Source organism: Nasonia vitripennis (genome assembly GCF_009193385.2).
Source record: "Nasonia vitripennis strain AsymCx chromosome 1 unlocalized genomic scaffold, Nvit_psr_1.1 chr1_random0003, whole genome shotgun sequence".
Classification (NCBI taxonomy): Eukaryota; Metazoa; Arthropoda; class Insecta; order Hymenoptera; family Pteromalidae; genus Nasonia; species Nasonia vitripennis.
The window spans coordinates 1,402,742-1,425,075 of NW_022279589.1; the positions used below are offsets into that span (position 1 = coordinate 1,402,742).

At 38.2% G+C, this 22,334-nt stretch overlaps 2 protein-coding genes across 4 annotated transcripts in view; one reads left to right on the forward strand and one right to left on the reverse strand.

Moving 5' to 3' along the window:
- LOC107981926 overlaps positions 1–1,302 on the forward strand; it is a 457,580-nt gene extending 456,278 nt beyond the window's left edge. Inside the window, exons 12-13 of the mRNA XM_031930575.2 lie at positions 588–649; positions 1,125–1,302. The gene's annotated coding sequence lies outside the window, so the exon portion shown is untranslated. The remainder of the gene's footprint in view (positions 1–587; positions 650–1,124) is intronic.
- LOC107981322 overlaps positions 1–22,334 on the reverse strand; it is a 526,190-nt gene that overhangs the window by 372,008 nt on the left and 131,848 nt on the right. The window lies entirely within an intron of this gene.

A 22,334-nucleotide genomic window follows, 5' to 3' on the forward strand; every position in this document is an offset into this window, starting at 1 on the left:
GTAACAATAGCTGTAACAATAAAATATAACTTCATATTGTACACTTCTCGCATTTTTTGCGTGATTGAAAGTATTTATATATATGGATGGTTCTCTGTGAAATCGACCGGTCAAAGAATAAATATTGCTATAACTCTGGGAATATCTTCTATAGGTTGCTAAAGGATCCTATGAATATTTTCACATTTTTTTAATCTATATTCTTCGAGTTACAAGGGGTCAAAGTAGGTGAACCCAGCATTATTTTGTTTTTTTGCTATATTGATTAATTTATAGCTCCTCAGAGAAACATTTTTCACTGTAGACATAGATGTATTTTTTTTATACAATTTTATCACCTTATCCATAAAAATAATTTGAAACTCATAGTAGCTCATTGCATTGCGTAAACTCAAGTTTACGCAATGCAATAAATAAAAATAATTACATAGAATTATGCTATCTTTGCTCTGAATATCGAAAGGAGCTTTGGTATCTGTCTTGTAAATATAAATAACAACAGATCGTTTCTTTTGGTGAAATTAAAAATGTATACCATACGTCTACGAAATGAGAAATAATTATAATAATATTGTTATTTATCATAGTTATGATGTGGAAGAGTATCTAACGCACATTGCTGGTTTGAGGCGTTATCATTTTGCAAGAGGTTGGTAAAATTATTAATAGTAATGTAGATTATATAAAATTTTAAGAACAAACAAAAATACTTCCTAGTAGAAATATTGGTAATATCTGTACTTACAGAGATTTGCTACTTATAATGAATTGACTAGTTATAGTAAATTTCTGTAACTCATATGTTAATTTATTCCATAAAAACAATGGACTTTCTCAGCTTCAAAATATTGATCGATACATTGTTTTATTTTTGTAACCCACCTGAACTAGTTAGTATCTAAAAAAAGTCAGAAAAAGCAGCATTTTTGGTGTATTTATTAACACATATTAGCAACCAAAAAAAAAATCATTTTTATAAAATAAGATTATTTACTAAATCACATCATGCTTTGCAAAAAATGACAACTTACTTTCGATTAATGGTATAGTCATTCTAGTAATACCTTAGAAGAACAAATGATTTAGATATACAAGAAAATGATTAAATGATTTCTTTTATTTAGTACACGAATACAATGAGCGGATTCGGCGGCCTCAACGAAGAGCGAATGAAGAACATGAAGAAGACGAAGAAGAAGAAGGCGAAGAAGATGAACAAGAAGACAACGAAGATAATGTACACTTTGAGATAAATGACATCGCATATCTGAGAAACGAACTGAATCCTGAAGCTGGACCTGGTAAAGACATACTTGTTATATGTATTTGGATGCTACGGGTCTAGGATAATAGAGGATCCTCACCAGGCTCGAGGAGTCGAGAAATAAAATGTACTCGTTGTTAATAAAATACTAAGCGACGAAACTTTATTCAATACAGTGCTCTCTCTCTCTCTCTCTCTCTCTCTCTCTCTCTCTCTCTCTCTCTCTCTCTCTCTAATTGCTCTGACACGCTGCGACGTTGCCTGTCGGGCGGTTCAGAGCGTTCTCACTAACATGGCGCTCGAACCTCGCCGCGTCGCCAGTTCGCCACCCATCGTGGTGGCTCGGAGGGGGCGCCGCGGGAGAGGCAGTGGCCGGATGGAGCGGCTGCTCACTCGAAGTCAGGCCTGGGGATCAGGCGCTGCTTCCTGCGGTGACTCCGGCGGTGGACAGCGGGAGCCCCCACAGCTACTCCCCCGCCAGTGAGGAGTGCAGGGACCAGGAGGAACGATACTCGATGTCGCCAAGGTTGCCTGTTGAGGGAGCGCTCCTGGCTTGCTTGCATTGGCGGGGGTGGTGGGCAGGGTGGTGGTGAGGCGGCTGGGGGGCCGGCAGAGAGTCCTCTCGATCCGCCGACGGCTGGAGAACCGGCGATGGCTCCGGCTGAGGCACCAGGAACGGTGAGGCCTGCGCCTGGGCGGACCGCGGGGCCGGCGGAGAGTCCTCTCGATCCGCCGACTCCAGAAAGGCTGGTTTCAGCGACGCCGTGGAGATGGCCTTGGATTGGCCGTATATCTCCACCCGATAGACTTGGTCGCTCAAGCACTTCAGCACTTTATATGGGCCGGTGTAGGGTTGCTGCAGCGTCTGCTTGACCGTCTCGAGGCGCCTGAAGACGTGCGTACATGTGCGAAGGCTGGGGTGAAAAAACGGAGCGAGAGGCGGGGCGTGCCTGGACCCTGGGACGGCACGGAGCCTCTGCATTAGAGCCCTCAGCTCGACGACGAACGCTGGCGGCTGGTCGGGACGAAGAAGTCGCCTGGAATCCGGAGCGTCGTGCCGAACAACATCTCGGCTGGCGACGCTTGGAGGTCCTCCTTGTAGGTCGTGCGCGGCCCGAGCAGCACTGCGGGCAACGCGACTGGCCAGGGTGTGGGAGCGCAGCAGATCAAGGCGCCCTTGAGCGTGTGATGGAAGCGCTCAACTATGCCGTTTGATTGCGGGTGGTACGGCGTCGTGCGGACTCTGCTGGCCCCGATGAGTTTCGCCAACTCTGAAAACAAAACCGCTTCAAATTGTGTGCCCTGGTCGGTCGTAATGGTGAGCGGCGTGCCGTAGACTGCGATCCAGCGCTCGAAGAAGGCTTTAGCGGTGGTAATGGCCTGCTGGTCTGGCATCGGGACGGCTTCGGGCCACCTCGTGAAGCGGTCGATAATTGTCAGGCAGTACTGGAAACCAGAGTGGAGCGGCAGCTTAACAATATCCAGGTGCAGATGGTTGAACCTCGCATCAGGGGCGGCGAAGTCTCCCAGGGCGGAACGATTGTGGCGGTGTACCTTGGACTGCTGGCACTGGACGCAGGTACGGGCCCAGCGCGCGATGTCCTTGCGCATGCCTGGCCACACATACTTCTGCGCGATGAGGCGGGTGGACGCTCGAACGCTCGGGTGCGAAAGGCCGTGTGTGACGTCGAACACGGTCCTTCAGAGCTGTCGAGGGATGTACGGTCTCACCTGGTTGCCGTCAATCGCGCAGTGGAGCGTCGTCTGGTCGATGTCGAGGGGACGCAGGACTAGAACTGGAGATGGAGCAGCTAGGATGTGTGGCAGGTCCGGGTCGCTCGCCTGATGTTGTGCGAGGGTTGCCAAGTCCAGGTTGGCTGGCATTCCGATCGTCTCTACCCTGGAGAGAGCGTCGGCTACGACGTTGTCCGGACCCCTGGTGTAGGCCAACGTGACCGTGACACGGAGTGTACTTCTGGAGGACGGAGTGAGCCGGGGGCATGTCGTGACGTGTAGGTGTCGAAGATGCGCCTCTTCTGTATGTCGACAACGAGGCCATGGTGTGCGAGGAAATCCGCACCGAGGATCGGGCTGCTGACGTCGGCGATGATGAACCGCCATGCAAGGGGCCGCCGCAGTCGAAGATCCACGTCCATGCGATGTGCGCCGTATGTATCGATGGACCTGGCGTTGGCTGCGCCTTCAGGGTGTCGTACCGCTGCTCCGCTGGAGGCGCCAGGATAATATCCGAGACCTCCTGTGCCACGTACGGCGGCAGGTGAGCGACGAGGAGGTTGTAGCGGCTCCTGTCGTTGGTGATCCGGCTGGACAGGAACGCCGACTCCGCCTGTGCGAACCAAAGCCTCGGATTAAAACTCCAGTATGATGGAAGGGTGCACTTCGAGACCGCTTCGACGACGTGCGTGCGGTCGTTATCCTCGATTCGCGCGCTGCACGGCCGGAGCCCGCCGGGGAGCGGCTCGTTATTGCCCGCAGCGAGCAGCGGAGCGTTCTGCTGCGCTTGGGGCATGATTTGGCCGGCGGCGAGGCCTTGGCGCTCCCGTGTCGGACTATGCAGCATTGAATCGCTGGAGGAGTCGAGCGCGGAGAAGTTCAGAGCGCGACGCGCGGCCGCGCGCAAGGCTCAGCGCGACTCGCTACGCGAGCTAGCGTGATACGCTCGAAACGCCGCGGCGTGGCGGTCTGTGCGGGCTTCTTACTGGCGCGCGATGGGCGGCAGCGGAGCCAGCGGGACGCGCGCGAACCGCTGCTCGAAGCTGAAAATGGCCGCTCGTAGAGGCGGCGAAACAACGCGGCGTGCGCTTGCTCAAGTGGCCTCGACCGCGACGCGCGTCGGGAGGCGGCGAGCGCGCACGAAGGAACCGTGAGAAGAAGATGGCCGCGCGCTTAATATTGCACGATGCGCTTCTTTCGTCCATTCTAAAAAGCACTCGAACTTTAACAAATATTTTCACACTCTATATACATATAGGGAATTCCTCAGAACTTTTAAACTCCTACGTAAGTGGATAAAAATTTTATTTACATTTACAATTTCATGTCGAATAAACGGTATTTTCATGTAAGAGTATGAAATATAGATGTCTATGAAGAATCAACCTCATAGGTGCCAGCTTAAAATGATTCTCAGAAGATAAGTAGACTAAAATCTGTAGATTTGGTGTCTAAGTTGAGTAAACTTGTCTATTCTTAACAGGTTTTCTCGGATGCCGTTAAAGATATCGATTTTTTTCCACGTTAAATAGTAAGCTTTTATTATTACACAACTTCATCTAAAAGGAAATTCGCGTGCGATTCTCGGAAAAAAAAATTTTTTTCTTGCGCTGTATCTGTGTAAGTACATTTTTGCGTTTTTTTTTATTGTCTCAAAGTTGAATAGTAAACATGCGCGCCGTCTTTTTAAATCTTAATCTAACTACATAGGATAATAGTTTCATATCAAAAGGAACATTGAGCCGAAGTCAGATTCATGTGCTGTAAATATCCTTGATATGGGAGCACTTGAAAAATTGATTTTTGAGACGTAACTCGTGTAAAATAAAACAGTTTTTTTGTGTAGCACATGTACAGTATCATGTATATAGGCCAAATTGTGGTTGTAATCGTTTTCTGGACTCTTTTTACTAAGGAAAAAAATATTCGCGTTCATAATATATTTATATTTAAAGTTCTAAAGGCTTAACTGAAGTTGAAGTTTAAATGTATGAATGTACGTTACAATTATATTTCAAAAACGGCTCAGTCAATCAATCTTAAACTTGGATGCTGCATTGCATTACTCTCAACGAAGGTAAATAGTCGAGTTACAGTGATATATATATATATATCACTGTATCATTCATATTGTCTATGGTAAGTCTAACATTATCAACAAGTCGCTCTGCCTGTTTAACATCTTTTTAATGTGTTTTCTCACTCGGTTGAGTGATTATTCGCAGCGAGAAGGATCCTCTAACCGGCTCGCACGCTAGCGCTAAAAAAAATCACGGCTTTTCGTGTGTTTTACGAGCCTGGAGGATTTTTTTTCGCAAGCTGGCGACAACATAACCTCATCTCAACCACTGAACGACTGCTGACGGCGAAGATACTTATGGCTATTCCATCAGGAGGACATAACATCAGTGTTCAACATCGCTAAAAAGGAAAAAAAGGAAAATCACGTTTCTGTGATCATCAGCTCCAAATTCCACCGAACCGAGGTCTTCTTCAGAAATGTTTTGAGGTTAGAAACATATAGCTCTATCTCTCTCTAAAGAGCGCGAGATCAGTTGTCACCGTCGCTGCGCGTCTAGTACCAATTTTCGCCACCAGAGTGCAACACCATCGACTCTGGAAAAACGTTGGTACCTATGACTGATTGGCCATGATAATTTTGGCGCGTGTCTCAAGAATCTGCTAGAGCGGGAGTTTTGAAAATTGAAAAAGGAAGGAAGGTTTCTTTCTTTTCTCTCGAAAATTTTGATAAGCATTACAAGCTGAAAAAACACATACGTCCTCACATGCCAAAATGGCGCCGGGCCGAAACAAGCCTCCTGACAAGTGTCGCAGTAATTTTGCATGTTGCAAACAAAAACCTGCAACAACAGCAGTGTGCGTGATCTGTGATGAGGCATATCACCTTAGCTGCCTTAAGAACAAGAATGAAAACTTTAAATTCATTGGTAATAACCTTATAGTATGCTCTGAACACAGTGATCGGAACATAACCTCAAAAATTGATGAGGATGTCCTGAGTGAGTCGGCATCACTTTTAATTGCACAGATTAAACTAAAAAAATCAGAAGATGTGAGGAATGACCTTCTGGCAGAAACTAGTAACAAGACTCAAGACTTGCAAGAAACTGATTCCATAGATGAAAGTGATCTTGAATTGCTGAAAACGGAAAACATGCTGTTAAGGAGATTAATTAGTGAATTAACTGAGAAAAATGACCTCCTAAAAGAAAAATTACAAAACACCAGAAGTAAAACTGACAACAATGTCCTTACATACTCAGATGCCATGAAGTACTCTAGACCAATCCATAAAAAAATTCCTAAAATATCCGTAAGAAAAAACAACAACAGTAATATAGATGTTATGAAGTCAGTTATTGAATGTCTAACAACTGAAAAAAAAACATCCAAACAAAGAACATCTACGTAAATAAAAATGAAGAAGTCATTATAAGCTGTCTTAATGAGAATAGTGCGGTATTGACAGATACAGCACTAAAGGAAAAACTAGAGGACAAATGTGATGTCATGAAAAATGAACTCAACAACCCGAAAATTAAGATAGTAGGTATAGATAATCACGCAAATATGGACATCAAGGATATTGAAAAGGACACAAACAAAAGGAACTTCAGTTATTTTGAAAAGGGAGGACAAGTCCTACACATGTATAAGAATAATTATAATCTCTAAAAAAAATAACTTTTAAAAAAGTAAAAAGTTAGGCAAGTTTAATATATTTCGCAACAAAATTACAGATTGAAAAGTACTAAGATCAATCATACAAAGTCAAGTTTATTATATTTAATCGTGATGAAGCAAGGAACAACTCTCAAGATAATTACTACGTAACTTGCCATGCCCGTTTAATTTTGTTTATTGGTGAACAACTAAAATTTCCTTTTATGTATTAGAACGTCATACAAACACCATAAGTACAATGAAACGGGCATGGTAAGTTACGTAGTAATTATCTTGAGAGTTGTTCCTTGCTTCATCACGATTAAATATAATAAACTTGACTTTGTTTGATTGATCTTAGTACTTTTCAATCTGTAATTTTGTTGCGAAATATATTAAACTTGCCTAACTTTTTACTTTTTTAAAAGTTATTTTTTTTAGAGATTTCAATCCTTTTTAGTAAATTTTTTTGAGTATTTCATATTCGACGTCGTAGAAATAAAATATAAGCATATTTAGCACCTTTAGATCAAAGCTTTTTTGTAACATTTTTATCACTAACATGAGATCACTGATTGTTGATATACACCACCCTTGAATTATTTCTACGCCAAGACACCAAAACCCACGGAGCGAACTATCCAGACCTCGTTATCGGACACCCTGTACACCTAGACGCCGTCATCGTATGATTTATTTACCTAGACACCAAAAACCACGAAGCGCACGACCTAGACCTCGTCATCGGCCACCCTGTACACCTGGACACCGCGTTCAAGTGATTTTTACACCTAGACACCAAAAACCACGGAGCAAACTACCTAGAATTCGTCATCGGCCACCCTGTACACCTAGACACCGCCCTTGAATTATTTCAACACCAAAAGCCACGGAGCGCACGACCTAGACCTCGTCATCGGCCACCCTGTACACCTGGACACCGCGTTCAAATGATTTTTACACCTAGACACCAAAAACCACGGAGCGAACTACCTAGAACTCGTCATCGGCCACCCTGTACACCTAGACACCGCCCTCGAATTATTTCAACACCAAAAGCCACGGAGCGAACTACCTAGACCTCGTCATCGGCCACCCTGTACACCTAGGTACCGCCCTCGAATTATTTCAACACCAAAAGCCACGGAGCGAACTACCTAGACCTCGTCATCGGCCACCCTGTACACCTAGGTACCGCCCTCGAATTATTTCAACACCTAGACACCAAAAACCACGGTGCGAACTACCTAGACCTCGCCATCGGCCGCCCTGTACACCTAGATGCCGTCCTCGTATGATTTATTTATCTAAACACCAAAAATCACGGAGCGCACCACCTAGACGTCGTCATCAGCTACCCTATTTATCTAGACACCTTCCTTGAAAGATTTTTACACCAAAACACCGAATACTACGGAGCACACATTTATAATTCAAGCAGAGGAGCAGACAATGTAGGCTCAATAGCTTGTGCGGCCAACTTCACAGTCTAACCACTCGGTCAAACTGCACGCAGCTAACTTAACGGTCTTACCACTTTTTGGGCTGAAGAAAAATTAAGCAAGTGATTTCAGCATTTTTGTTCACCTGCATACTTGTTTATTATGTTAAAGCTGGTTTATTGCTGATATTTTGGTTTAAAATCATAGTTTGGCATACTAGTATAAACATTTATCAAAATTAGCTGGTTACATGAATGATAAATAATTTATTTCCTTAATTGAAAATTCGAGAGACCAATATAGAAGTAAATAGTGTCACGGGCGCCGAGGCGTCGTCTGCTTCTCAAACTCGCCTTCGTGGCGCTCCCGCGCCACTTGATAGCTTGAGTACGGTCATAATGGAAGTCCCAGCTGACATCTACAAGCATATAAGAGAAAATAATAACAAAGTTTTTGTTGGATATCAGCAATGCAAAGCCTATGATTTGGTTAACGTTTGCCCATGTTTCAAGTGCGGTAGATTTGGACACTGTGCCAGGAAATGCCAAAATGAGTTTCTGTGTTTGAAATGTTCCGGGAAGCATAATACGTGTAATTGTGATAAAGATTATGCTAAGTGCATTAACTGTCATTATAGTAACACAAAATACAAGTCAAAGTTAGACACAAAACATCATACTTATGACTCTAATTTGTGCAGCATCTTGAAAAAGAAAATTGACAGATATATTGACTCTATTGATTACCCGATAAAACCTACTCTACCTGAAACTGAATCGATCTATCACAGCATAGAATTGGCAAACAGGCGTAAAGTATCCACAGAAGCTAATAATGTCGTAGATAGTGAACAACAGGAAAATGACACTCCACGCAACAAAACAAAGCCAGAAACTGAATACAACAGAAGACCAATCACAAGACGTGATCCACAAATTCCACTGAACCATCTAAAACCGCAATCCTCTGCATTGTCACCAGCCAACAAGGGTGATAAAAACAAGATCAAGAAATAGGTAAAAATGAATATTTTTGATTATTTGGATAGGTTTCAAAACGAATCGATGCAAAAAGAACGGGCATGCGGTAATATTGAAAATTTTAACAAAGCTATAAACAATAAGAAGGACTTTATCATGCATGTAAACATTCGTAGTATGAATGCAAATTTTGATAAGCTGAAAATTTTAATAGAAAGTTTAGCTATCAAACCAGCGATTGTGATATATTCAGAACCTTTTGAGCAAGTTAATTATAATTTCTATCAACTTAATGGTTCAGATTATGAATATAAAACTTATTATAACGAAAGTAGGATAAACAGGAATGATGGAGTCTTTGTTTTTATCAATAGCAATCTAGTCCAAAATACCAAAGTCATTGAAGCAGGGAGAATTAAAATAATAAATACTAGAATAACCTTAAATGATAAAAGCGGTCTTGAAATATCAGCCATGTATAGGTCACATGGGATACCGAAAACAGAATTTATACTAGATCTTAATAAGTACTTAATTTATAAAAAAAATGTAAAGAATCACTTAGTCATAGGTGATTTTAATATTGACCTGCTAGACTGTGATCATTATAGCCAAGATTTTCTATGTAACTTCCTTGATAAGGGATTTATTCAGGGTTTTCTTGGTATTACAAAGCCAGCTATCGGTAGAGCTAAAGGATCATGTATCGACAACATTTTCATTAAATCTCACAACATTAACACAGCCACATACAAGCTTAAGTATGATCTAACGTAACTAAAGAACCGTATGTTTTCTTAAACTACAAAAAAAAAATAATAAATAACGCTAATTCAAGAAACTGGGATGAAATTAGTTCGAAACCTGATCCAAACTTGGCTGTAGAAAAATTGTTAAATGAAATCAAGCAATGCGTAGTATTGTCAAAAACAACAAAAAAGGCTAATAGACAAAATGGTAGAAAAAACTGGATTACCGACGCAATAATAAGATCATGTGAAACCAAAGAATTTTTGTATAATTTGTGGCAACTAGATGTGCAGAATAAACAGCTTAAAATACAGTATAAAACCTACTCTAAAATCTTGGATAAGGTAATTACCGATGCCAAAATGAAATATGAATTGAATCTAGTGCAGAATAATTACAACAACCCAAAAAAACTATGGGAAATAATAAATACAAAAATCGGTAAAGTTAAAAAATCTAATGATGCCATAAATTATATAAAGGTTAATGATAGGAAAATTACAGACAACGTCGAAATAGCTCAAAACATGAATACTTTCTTCTGCGAAATTGGGAGAAAATTAAGTGCAAATATCGTGAAACCTGTCAACGCAGAACTTAGGCTACCTGACATGAATCCTTTGTCGATTTTCTTAAAGCCAACCAGTATGGCTGAAATAATAAGTATAATCAATACGCTAAAACTGAAAAATAGGGGATTTGATAAGATAAATGCCAAGACTTTAAAATTGCTATGTAATCATATAGCAGGTCCTCTGACCCATATTTTCAATAAGTGTATTGAAAAAGCGGTATGGCCTGATGCTCTAAAGAGTGCTGAAGTAGTGCCGATTTATAAATCAGGCGAAAAACATAAGATCACGAATTATCGACCTATCTCTCTTATATCTAATGTTGCAAAAATTCTTGAGCGAATTATGTATAATAGAATAAATGATTTTGTAGAAAAGAGTAATATAATTTCTAAGCAACAATTTGGTTTTATGAGAGGGATTGGTACGAAGGATGCTCTGAACTACCTAACCAATGTATTATATAATAATATCGATAAGAGTAAGCCTACGATAATAACCTTTCTTGACCTGGCGAAGGCTTTTGATACTGTTGACCACAGTATACTACTGGCCAAATTATATCGTATTGGAATCAGGGGTCAAGCGTTGGATCTCCTTTCCAGCTATCTAAATGATAGATATCAAGTAGTCAAAATAGACGGTAATGAAAGTGATAGAACTTTAATTAACACAGGAGTCCCGCAAGGAACGATATTAGGACCGCTACTATTTATTCTGTATATTAATGATGTCTTAAAGTAGATTCCCCCCGAGTCCATAATTTCTTATGCAGATGATACTGCTATTATAGCTACAGGTAAAGACTGGATAGAAGCTCAAGTAAACATGAACAATTTCTTAAGTGTAATTGCCGAGTGGCTGGCAGTAAACAAGTTGTCCTTAAATGTAGGAAAAACAGTGTGCATGACTTTTGGAAGTAATATTGGAAGCGTACCAGCTCAGATAAATGTTAAAATTCTTGATAAAAGTATAACTAGGGTGGAGAACTTTAAATATTTAGGAGTTGTCTTTGATAGTAATCTAAAGTGGGATAACCACATGCAATATATAGTTGGAAAAACTAAATACCTAGTCTATATTTTTTATAAAATCTCTAAATCAATGCCCATAGAGACTCTCAGAATGATTTACTACGCTTTTTTTCATAGTATTATAACTTATGGCATCATTGCTTGGGGCGGTGCATATAGGAATAGCCGAGACCAAGTTCAAAAATTACAAAACAAAATTTTAAAAATCATCAATAAAAATAACTTTTTGTTACAAGACAATCCATTAAATATAGGACAACTGTTTACTTTCGAAGCTCTTAAACTACACTACTATGATCTCAAAGAAAAATTCTTAGCATCAGATAGTGTTACTAGGAATAGAAGTATTATTATACCAAAAACAAATAAGAGAATCCGCAATAAGAACAGCTATATGAAAGCAATTAATGTATATAATGAGCTTCCTAATCGACTAAAAGTATTAAATATAAATAAATATCCTCAAAGGAAATCATAAAAGACTGGATACGATACAACTGTTAGAAAAATAATAAAAGAAAAAAATTGTTTCTGTATGCAATACACAAATTTGTTATTAGAAGCTAATGCCAAATGTATATATCTTAGTTTTAAGTTTTAATTTTAAGTTTTGTTTATATTTTTCTTTTCCTTTGTAACCAGACTGCGAACAGGTAATTTTATTTACCTCTGCAGGTTTCCAGGTATGAAATACATATCTTGTAAATTTCTTCTGGTAATAATAAATAAATAAATAAATAAATATATATATATATATATATATATATATATATATATATATATATATATATATATTCATAAAATTAACTATATGTTGAGAATGACTTGGCTGAACAATACAAACCTTAAATAATACATTGTATTATTCTCAACAAAGGTAAATAGTCGAGTTAAAGTGGTATATATCAGTATATTCATGTAATCAATATATTTTGATATCTAATATATCATGTAATTTTCCCGCCGTTTACTATAAATGAATTACGTCCATGGATTATCAGTACTAGTAGTCACCTGAACCTGTCAAAAAACTGTGCTCGCAAGTTTAAAAAGTTAAAATTTTTTTGCCTAAATGAAAAGTTCGGTGGAATACCCCGAACAAATATTATGTATTTGGTCAGGTATATTCTTCTTTCTAAAAATCACTCTATACAATAGGTTATGTGGTCTTCAAGTTTGAAGGTTAAATAATATATTTCATTGCTATTTATTTCATGGCATATAATTAATAATTAATACAAACCAATCCAAAAATTTAAAGCAATACAAAACTAAATACTATTGTTTGTATTAAACTCTTTATCATTGAAACTCAAATATTGAATTTTAAATGTTAGCGTAAACCGGATTTCTAATTCGCATTCCTACATTCCTAAACCAGAGGCCCAAACACGGCATTAACTAGCTTCACAACATCCGGCGATCACTTTTTGAAGAGATGAATGTCAATGAGAGCTCAGTATAGTATTCTATTCTATACTTGTGCGTGTGTGTGTGTGTATGTGTGTGTGTGCGTATGCATAGGGTTAGGTTCCATTTTTTAATACACATATTTTAAAACTACTCTTGGTAATGATTAATATACCAAGGTCTCTTGCTAGTAATATTTCACATATATTTTCTGAATGTGCCATCCAACTTTTCATGTTCTTTAACCTTATTTTATTTTAAACACGCTAATTCTGGGTAAATAATCATCCTCAAAAATTTATACCAGTGTTATGGATTCAAAGCGCAGTCTGTGCGCGGTCCTGCTCTCGTTACCTTGCGACGTTGCAAACGTCGCAGCCGCGTCGATACGAGGAATCTCGTTCGATGCGGCCAAGCTCTGAGTGCGCGGAAGAAACAAGCGAGTTGGATTGTTGTTGTCAGTGCCAGCCTGACCTCGAGTTCGAGGAACGGGCCGGCTAACCGTCCACGTTAGCGCGAGAGTGAGCATCGTTGGCGCGAGAGTGAGCCTCGACGGCGCGCGCGCTGATTGGTCCTCCGCATGTCGCGAGCCAATCAGTGGGCGCCGATGTGCGACTCGCTATCCGCGCGGACTGCCAGCCAATCAGGCGCGAGGAAGATGCGCGGGCCCGACGAGCGCGAGTGGAGAGTGAGCGCGAGAACGAGCGGGAAATCGGGGAGTTCTCTCACGACTGTCGACGGAGTACGTCGACGTGCGAGAGAGATACGTGGCCTCCTCTGTTGCGAGGAGAATCGGGAGAGTCTCCCGAGGTTGTGCGAGTGTGCGAGAGTGTGAGAGAGTCATAGGTGCAGCGCGTTGGCACGAGCAAGTGCCGACACCCGGACGAGCCAGCAACCATCCGCACGAGAGGAAGGAAGCTAGCCAGTCCGCCATCATTGTCCGGAGGACCAGAGCAACCAGCAGCCTTGGCGTGGGAGAGCCGAGGAAGCTAGCCGTCACCAGGTCCACGAGAGTCAGGGAGGCGCCGGCGGGAGCACCGACGGACGTCCACCAGGGAGAGAGCGAGTAAGAAAGTATTAGAGAGAGAGAGAGAGAGAAAGAGATAGAGAGAGAGAGAGAGAGAGAGAGAGAGAGAGATCCGAGAGTGAGACGAGTGTGGTGCGGGCACACTAGAGAGAGAGAGAGAGAACTCGAGAAACCAGGGTGTTGGTGTACAGTGCAATTGGTGTACACGCAACCTAGGCAACCAACCAACAATCAATCAGAATCACTTAGCAACCAATCAGAATAACGTATGAAAGGGTTCACAATCAAGTCCATCATTTTTTTAAGTGAGGATAAAAAGTATTTATTCTCGTTTTTTTTAATTTTTACTTTTTGTTAGAATACAATATTTTTTAAAGTGTAGAAATTTCACTTTTGAAGGTTAGAAATTTAAACGTAAATATAGATCGCGCGCTAAAACAAATACTGAATCAGATTAAATAGAAATGTTGTAGAATGGCGCCATGTATTCTTTTTAGGTTGGATACTAACAACGTTAAATATACGCTCCCGTTTTCTCCCAACTTCTAGAAAAACAATTGCTTTCTCAATGTCGGGCCGATGCTGCAGCAGTTCAGCCAGAACAGCGTGTTCAGAGGAGAAGAGGCAGGCCTCGTCGAAATGATAATGCTGCTGCTGATGCTGCTGCTGCTGCTGAAGAACAACCAGCAGTACGTAGAAGAGGCAGACCTCGACGAAACGAAAACGCACGCGGCGGTGCCGTAATGGACGAACCTCCTCGCAGACGAGGCAGACCTCGACGAAACCAGGACGTACCCGACGAAGAAATAGTGGGCGAACCCATACCTCGCAGACGAGGCAGACCTCGACTCAATCGAAATATACCAGCCGAACAAATCATTCAGGAGCCCATCGGAGCAAACAACCAGGAACCCATCCAAGCAGGCAACCAGGAATCCATCCAAGCAGACAACCAGGAAGCCATCGGAGCAAACAACCAGGAACACATCCAAGCAGACAACCTGGAACCCATCCAAGCAGACAACCAGGAACCCATTGAAGTAGACAAAGAAGAACCTATCATCGAAGCAGACAGTGAGGAACCAATCGCAGAACTCGGTGAGGCAGTCGTGGAGAATCCTGCTGGAGCAAACGCTGAGAATGCTCACGCACCTTTAGTCCATAATCGCAGAGTACGTCGGAGAAGGACTCGCCGCGGTGGCAAGAATTCCAGTGAGTAAAATTTCTCGAGTTATTACTTGGTCTTTAAATTCACGTTTTTTGTCAACACTATTTATAATGCTAATGATTACTTTTTAGTTGTTAATAAAATGACCCATTAATGCCTAAATAATATCAAATTATTGTATAACCTTAAGCAAGCAGGCTTTAATGAAAATGGTATACATTATGTTTGAAAACAGTTTTTCTAAAAGTTTTCGGATCTCCTTACGATCCTGCTGCTTAAGGACTTTCACATGAAATCTCGCGAATATCCTGAAAAATCGTGCGAATTTTTGTAAACAATTAGATTGTGCACCAAATGAATAGGTTATGCAACAATCTGGTAACCGTGAACCTATCCTCAAATTTCACAAGGAACAAAATGAACCACATCACGTTGCGATTGAACCAAAAATATAAATTTGCATATTAGTTTCATGTTAGTGAAGTTTAATTGTAGATATCTGGGCTATTCAGCTGTCATTTCGTATTGAAAAAAATTTTCCTTACTTCATAAGCCTCTCCTCATTCAAATACAATTAATCCGGGTCCTTCATATATAAAAGACAAAATGTAAAAATTAATTTCAAAAATCCTTATTTTTTTCCGGTGAAAGTCCTTAAAAATTTGAAAAATATCCATTCCTATTATTTTTTTTTATGAATTTGAACGAAAAATCGCAATATGTCACTAGACATTTTTATTTGTATATTGCGGATAATACCAACATTGGAGTCTCCAGGCTTCCAAATCTCGAATGTCGATTTTTTCGCATTGATACGCAAAGGTAAAAATACTACTTTTAGAGATTCCATAATTGTAGAACTTGCAAATTTATTGTTTAATAACAACGGTGCGAAATGCTGCTAATGCAAAATTGTGCGTAAAAAACTAATTTGACAGAGCTGTAAATGAAATCCCAGAGCTGTAAATCTTAAAGAGATAAACAGACCTGAAATTGTCAAAAAAAATGAAGTTAAATTGTTTGTGTTTATATTCATCTCAAATTGTTGTAAGAAATAATTAAATGGTGCTATATATTCAGGTACGGCGTAGAAGACAATATACATGTATAAATATATATGGTAGATATACAATTATAGCATGTCTGCAAAGGCTGAAATTCATCATTCTTATCTTTGAACTCATCGCAGGCTTACTTTGGTTCTGGGCATCAAAAAGCAATTAAACATATGTAGGTCTGCTTAAAAACACGTTATGTTATGAAGTTAAAATTAAGTTGTGAAGCCAATGTGGAGATTTAAAACTAAATTTTATTTAAAAAAGTTGTTCAGAATGTAACATTCAAAAATTGATATTATGTTAATTTCTAGACAACTTTATTAAATAACATTTATTATCACATCTTCACATTGACTGCATAACTGCATGTTTTTTAAGCAAATCTAGAAACGTAGAAGTGCTCCTGGATGTCAAGAACTAAAGTAAGCCTGTGGTGTATGAAAAAATGAGAATAATGAATTTTGGCCTTCGCAGGCATATTATAACATATATACCATATACGAAAATTATTTTGTTTTCCACAGTGTTCCTGAATACAATATATAGCACTATTTAATTCTATTTTTAAACAATTTAAGATAAATAAAAAATATATTTGTCATGTTTTGACAGTTTAAAATGTATCCATCTCCTTAAGATTGTTTAATTACAAGAATTTTAAGTGAAAAATGTCATATTGTTTACTTCATTTTTTTTTTCGAGTAGCTTCATGAAATGTTGTCGAATTTTTTCAATGTAGGTTGTTCGTTATAAAGTTACCTAGAAAAAAGTCAGTCATAGCTACTCTAATTACAATGGTTTGATTACAGTATGGTCATGAAGTATAGGTACTCTAATTGCGCAAGTACAATTGAAAGCCACATTGTAAACAAAGTATCGCAAGCACCCATTAACTTTCACGTAAATAATGTAATGACGAACAACCTATAATAACAAAATGTTAATTACGACAATATTTAATGAAGCTACTGGAAAACGAGACAAAAAATGCAGTAAACTGTATGAATTTTTTCACTTCAAATGCTTGTAGTGAAATAACCTTAAGATCTGCAGCTCTGGGATGTGAAAATTCTTGATCTGCACACAAATTTGAATTACATTGTTGTTAGTAAAAAAAGAGCGTTACATTTTTTTCTGTTCCGAATCAATGCGAGACAACCGACATTGGAGGTTTGACGGTCTAGAGACTCTATTAATGGTATCTCGAACCGAGAATATCGTAGTTCTCGACAAAACGATTTAGATTCCATATTATATAGTTTATCAAGTTCCGCATGTCCGAGGTTTTAAAATAATTTCATAATTTATAATTTTATAATTTATACGTATGTTTGTTAGTATTTTTTTATAGAAAATCTTCAAAAAGGTATTCTCATCTTATATAAATTATTTTATGTTATTTTTAATTTGATAAAACATGACTTTATTTCGAAATTTTATATGTAAACATTATTCGATAAAAGAATAATTCACTTCATAATTATGTTTCTGCATTTATGAATATTAAAATAGAACATTATGCAATTAGTGAACAAAAAGATGATTTTCGCACTAGTCAAGTTTGTTGCAAAAATATATGCAACGCGTGCACATAAATGTTTTCCGCACTCGTCTTTTGACAATAAGAGGAGTGTTAAGACATGTACGCGCACGTATTGCATATAATATTTTTTCTAACAAACTCCGCAAAATTACTTCGTTAAAAAAAGGAATTAAAAATACAATAAATTAAAAATCTATAAATAAATTAAAACGAAAGAAATTTTAAAAATGAAAAAAAAAAAATTATAAAGATTTAAAATGAGAAAAAAAATTATAAATCAAGAAAACTACTGTCAAAACTACAAAGAAATTTAAAAAATAAAAGCAAACTAGAAAGATTAAAAATGAGAAAAAAAATTATAAATCAAGATAACTACAAAGAAATTTAAAAAAAACAGATAACGTGACAAACAAAATTAAAATTAAAAATAAATAAATCAATCAACCATAAATTAAAATATTAAACTCAAACTAAGAAAACTATAATGTTGTAAAGATTGCATAATTTAAAAAGATTTACTCTTGAAGAAAAATACAACAAGGGAATATACTATTTTGCACACTCATTTGCAGTTTTCTAGACCTACATTACGATACGAGTGCGTAAACATAATGAACGAGTGTGGGTACATCTACGCAGTGCACGTATATCGTATATTATTAATTATTCTACCTCTTACGCGGCACAGCGTTAAATTTTGCGTACGCATTTGCCTGTAATGTTCCACTATCGCATACGCTGAAAAGAGTCAGTGTAGAAGTAACTGAGCGTGCGTGAATGTATAAGAGTATGCGCGCACACACTGTTATACATTCCCGCGCGCTCAGATACTTTCCCGCACGCTCTTGTATGCGTGTGAAAAATGGCACATTGCCAATGCAAAGGCGTTCGCTAAATCGAACTTTGCGCACGTGTAGGAAAAGTTCTATTATATTAACAGATAATGAAAATATTTCTTTTTAATGTATATAATATAAGTAACAGGGACAGACTATGTTTCGACAACCTTCAAAGGCTTACAGCTTACCAAAAATTGTGTGACTATTCGCGAATATGAGAAACTAGTATTTATTAATTTTTATTTTGAGATGTGCCTAATTGAAACAATTAATTTTAATCAACGCGATACGCGTCATTATCCGGCGATCAAAATACAAGAGAAAGAAGTTATAAGTTATGACAAATATTAATTTCTATATATTTTGAGCTAAATAAGTCCTTGTCGTGTCCAATATTTACTAAGTTTACATTTACATATATTGTTTTTTCAATAAAATTAAAAAAAAAGTGTAGTAGATTTTTTTAATGTTTAAATCAAGTTTATGATGCAAAAGAGTTATCATTTCTATAAGTACGTTGATCAGTGAAATTTGAGTGCTGACTAGCACCGATTTTTGCTGGTCTTCGAATTTCATGACTGTAGATTCAATATTCATCGATTTAAAAAATTACAAATTTAATACTTTCCTACACTGTGAGATTACATAAAACAATTGTACTAAATAACAATTGATCAACACGGTATTTTTGTCGAATTTCAGTAAAATAGCTTAATTGTTGGTTTTATCATGTTTGCGTTCTCACAATCGCGTTGTGAAGAATTAGTGAATCCATTAGTGAAGAAGAGTGCCGACTGGCACCACTTTGACTGATATTAGCGATGTGTGAGGAAATAGTTACAAAAGCGTTGATCAGTAAAATTTGAGTGCTGACTAGCACCATATTTTGCTAATCTTCACATTTTATGACTGTTGACTTAACATGAGTGCGAATAAACGCAAAAGTTTGTTAGTAATACGAGCGACATTTGAAATGAGTTTAGATTGAAAATAGTTTAAATGTAACAAGCAAAAATATAATATATTAAATATGTATAAATTGTCTGTAGATTGGCGGATTTGGATATTTGAAATTAACTGAAGAAATGTTAGTGTAAACTTAGTAAATATAAGTGAAGACACATATTCGGTATAGTTCCAATATTTATTTGGAATTTATAGTTGAATTTTTTTATTTCATTTTGTAAAAACTATTTTTACATTTATCCAGAACGGAAACAAATGAAGTACAACTTGATTCAGAATCATATAATAGTTAGATTTTGCCCATGAGTTAAAGTCCTTTTTCTTAGCGTTGTGCATTTTTTTTAATAATAAAAAATTTACAATGTTGATGCATACATCTATTGATCAAATGAAATAAGATATAGTGTACAAAAATAAGATTAATTCAAATACATTAAACAATTTTGTAAAATAATAGCAATACAGCTACATCGTTTTCCATGATTATTATGGTAGTTACTGTCGTGACCGTACGTGAAAGCAAGTGCTGACTGGCACCTCTTTTACTGATGTTTGCGATATGTAAGGATGAGTTATCACGTCTATAAATACGTTGATCAGTAAAATTTGAGTGCTGACTAGCACCGTTTTCTGCTGATTTTCGAATTTCATGACTGTGCACTCAATATTACCTAAAACAATTGTACTAAATAATAATTTATCTAAGAGCAGCACGGTATTTTGTTAAATTTCAATAGAATAGCTTTATCGTTTTTTTACGTTTTCGTGTTCTCTCAATCGCGACGATTAGTGAAGAAGAGTGCCGACTGGCACCACTTTTACTGATATTCGCGATGTGTGACAGTGAACAGTTGTTATTATGTCTATAATTACGTTGATCAGTCAAATTTGAGTGCTGACTAGCACCGATTTTTGCTGGTCTTCGAATTTTATGACTATAGACTCAATATTCAGTGGTTACAATTATTAACATCACTTTAGCAATACATAACTATTATAAAGACTTGTGATTGCAAGTTTGCTCAATTGTTAACATTTATAATTTTGATTCAGTAAATGTATGCTATCAATACGTAGATAACTGATTTCTAATCATAACTAATAGATTTACGCTATGTTATCAGCAAAATACTAAATTTTGTAAAAGCTATCACAAGTAAAATGGTGGCATAAAGTAAGCACCTGAGGGTTACGAAACTGAAACATTGCATTTTCAAGATGAGATATTCAATCTTTTCAAGGATGGGTAAAGACGAAAATTATTTTTTTTCTTTAACGCTTAGATGGCCAATACCATCTTTGTCAAAAATTGAAAACCTGTTTTATTGTTTGATTTCTTACTTCACTAAATATAAAATACAATCATCTTTAATATTATAAAGTGGCATTGTTTATCAAAACCTTAAAGGAAAAAGACTCGTTATTTTTTTCTTTACCCTAGGCTAGGGAGGATCGATAGTCTGATTTTAAAGATGTAGTCAAAACTAAAATACCGAAGGATAACGTCGTTTAAAAGAGAAAATTAGTTTTTCTTTAAATTGTTAAGAACTAATTATAATTAATTGCCTATTAAAATTATGACATAAAGTCATGTTAAATGATTGCTTTAATTATTTCTTATTTAGGATATATAATAATTACTGTAATTCTGTAATAAAATAGACGAATTAATAATTTCAATGAGATATGTAGTATATCTAATATACTTTTTTTCTGCAAGTGTGCAATGTATGCTACTCGAAGGAGCATCTGCATAAACTGCCAACCTGCCCTCGCCGTATCTGCAACAATTGCGTACGGAATCTGATCAAAAGGGAATGTCCAAACTGTAGAACACCTATAACAACTTATTTACCTGAACATATGATGGGAGGCGAGGTATGGAATCAAAACATCCCGGCACAACTCCAGCACGAGTTCTATGAACAATTATTGAGAGATATTGAAGAGATGGATTCCAATTCTGACATCGAACTTTCTGATATAAATTATGTAGGTCGATTATATAAATAAGTTTTATAAATCCGAATGTTTGTTTTTAAATGATTTTATTTCAATTATTCTTCATCTTTTTTAGTGAAAAATGAATGAAGAAGAAGAGGACTTACAGGACATCATGAACAACAAATAAATCCAGAATATCACGGACGTGTAGGAAACCCAGGACATGAAGGACATCTAGGAGATCCAGGCTATTAAGGACATCGAGGAGATCGAAAACAGGACATCAAGGATATCCAGAAGGAGATCCAGGGGATTAAGGACGTCGAGGACATCGGAGACAACATATAGGACACCAATGCCAGAGACGAATCGCTATTATCCGGAAGTGGCTGCCAAGATAGCGGCCTATCTTGGCAGCCACTTCCGGATACCTGTCACAAACATGTACATACATGCATGCACACGAACGCACGCACGCCCACGCACACACACACACACATACGTGTTCACATGCGCGAGCGCACGCTCCCAAGCATATACATGAGCACACATACTCACACGCGCTCACACACACACACACATGCTCAAATGTACACGCACACACGCAACATGTAAAAACACAAACATGTTTTGATGCGCGCGCCCACGCTCACACGCACATATATGACCGCACATCCATACATACATGCACGCACACACTCACACACATGCGCATGCGCACTCATACGTACACACGCGCGTGCGTAAACAGACACATACGCACATGTACACATACGCACGCACACATACGCGAGTGTACATACACACACAAGCGCACACGCAGACACATATACACACATGTATACGTAACACACACGCGCGTACACAGGGCTATTATACATCGTTCCTTATATGTAGTATACGTGTGTATACACGGACA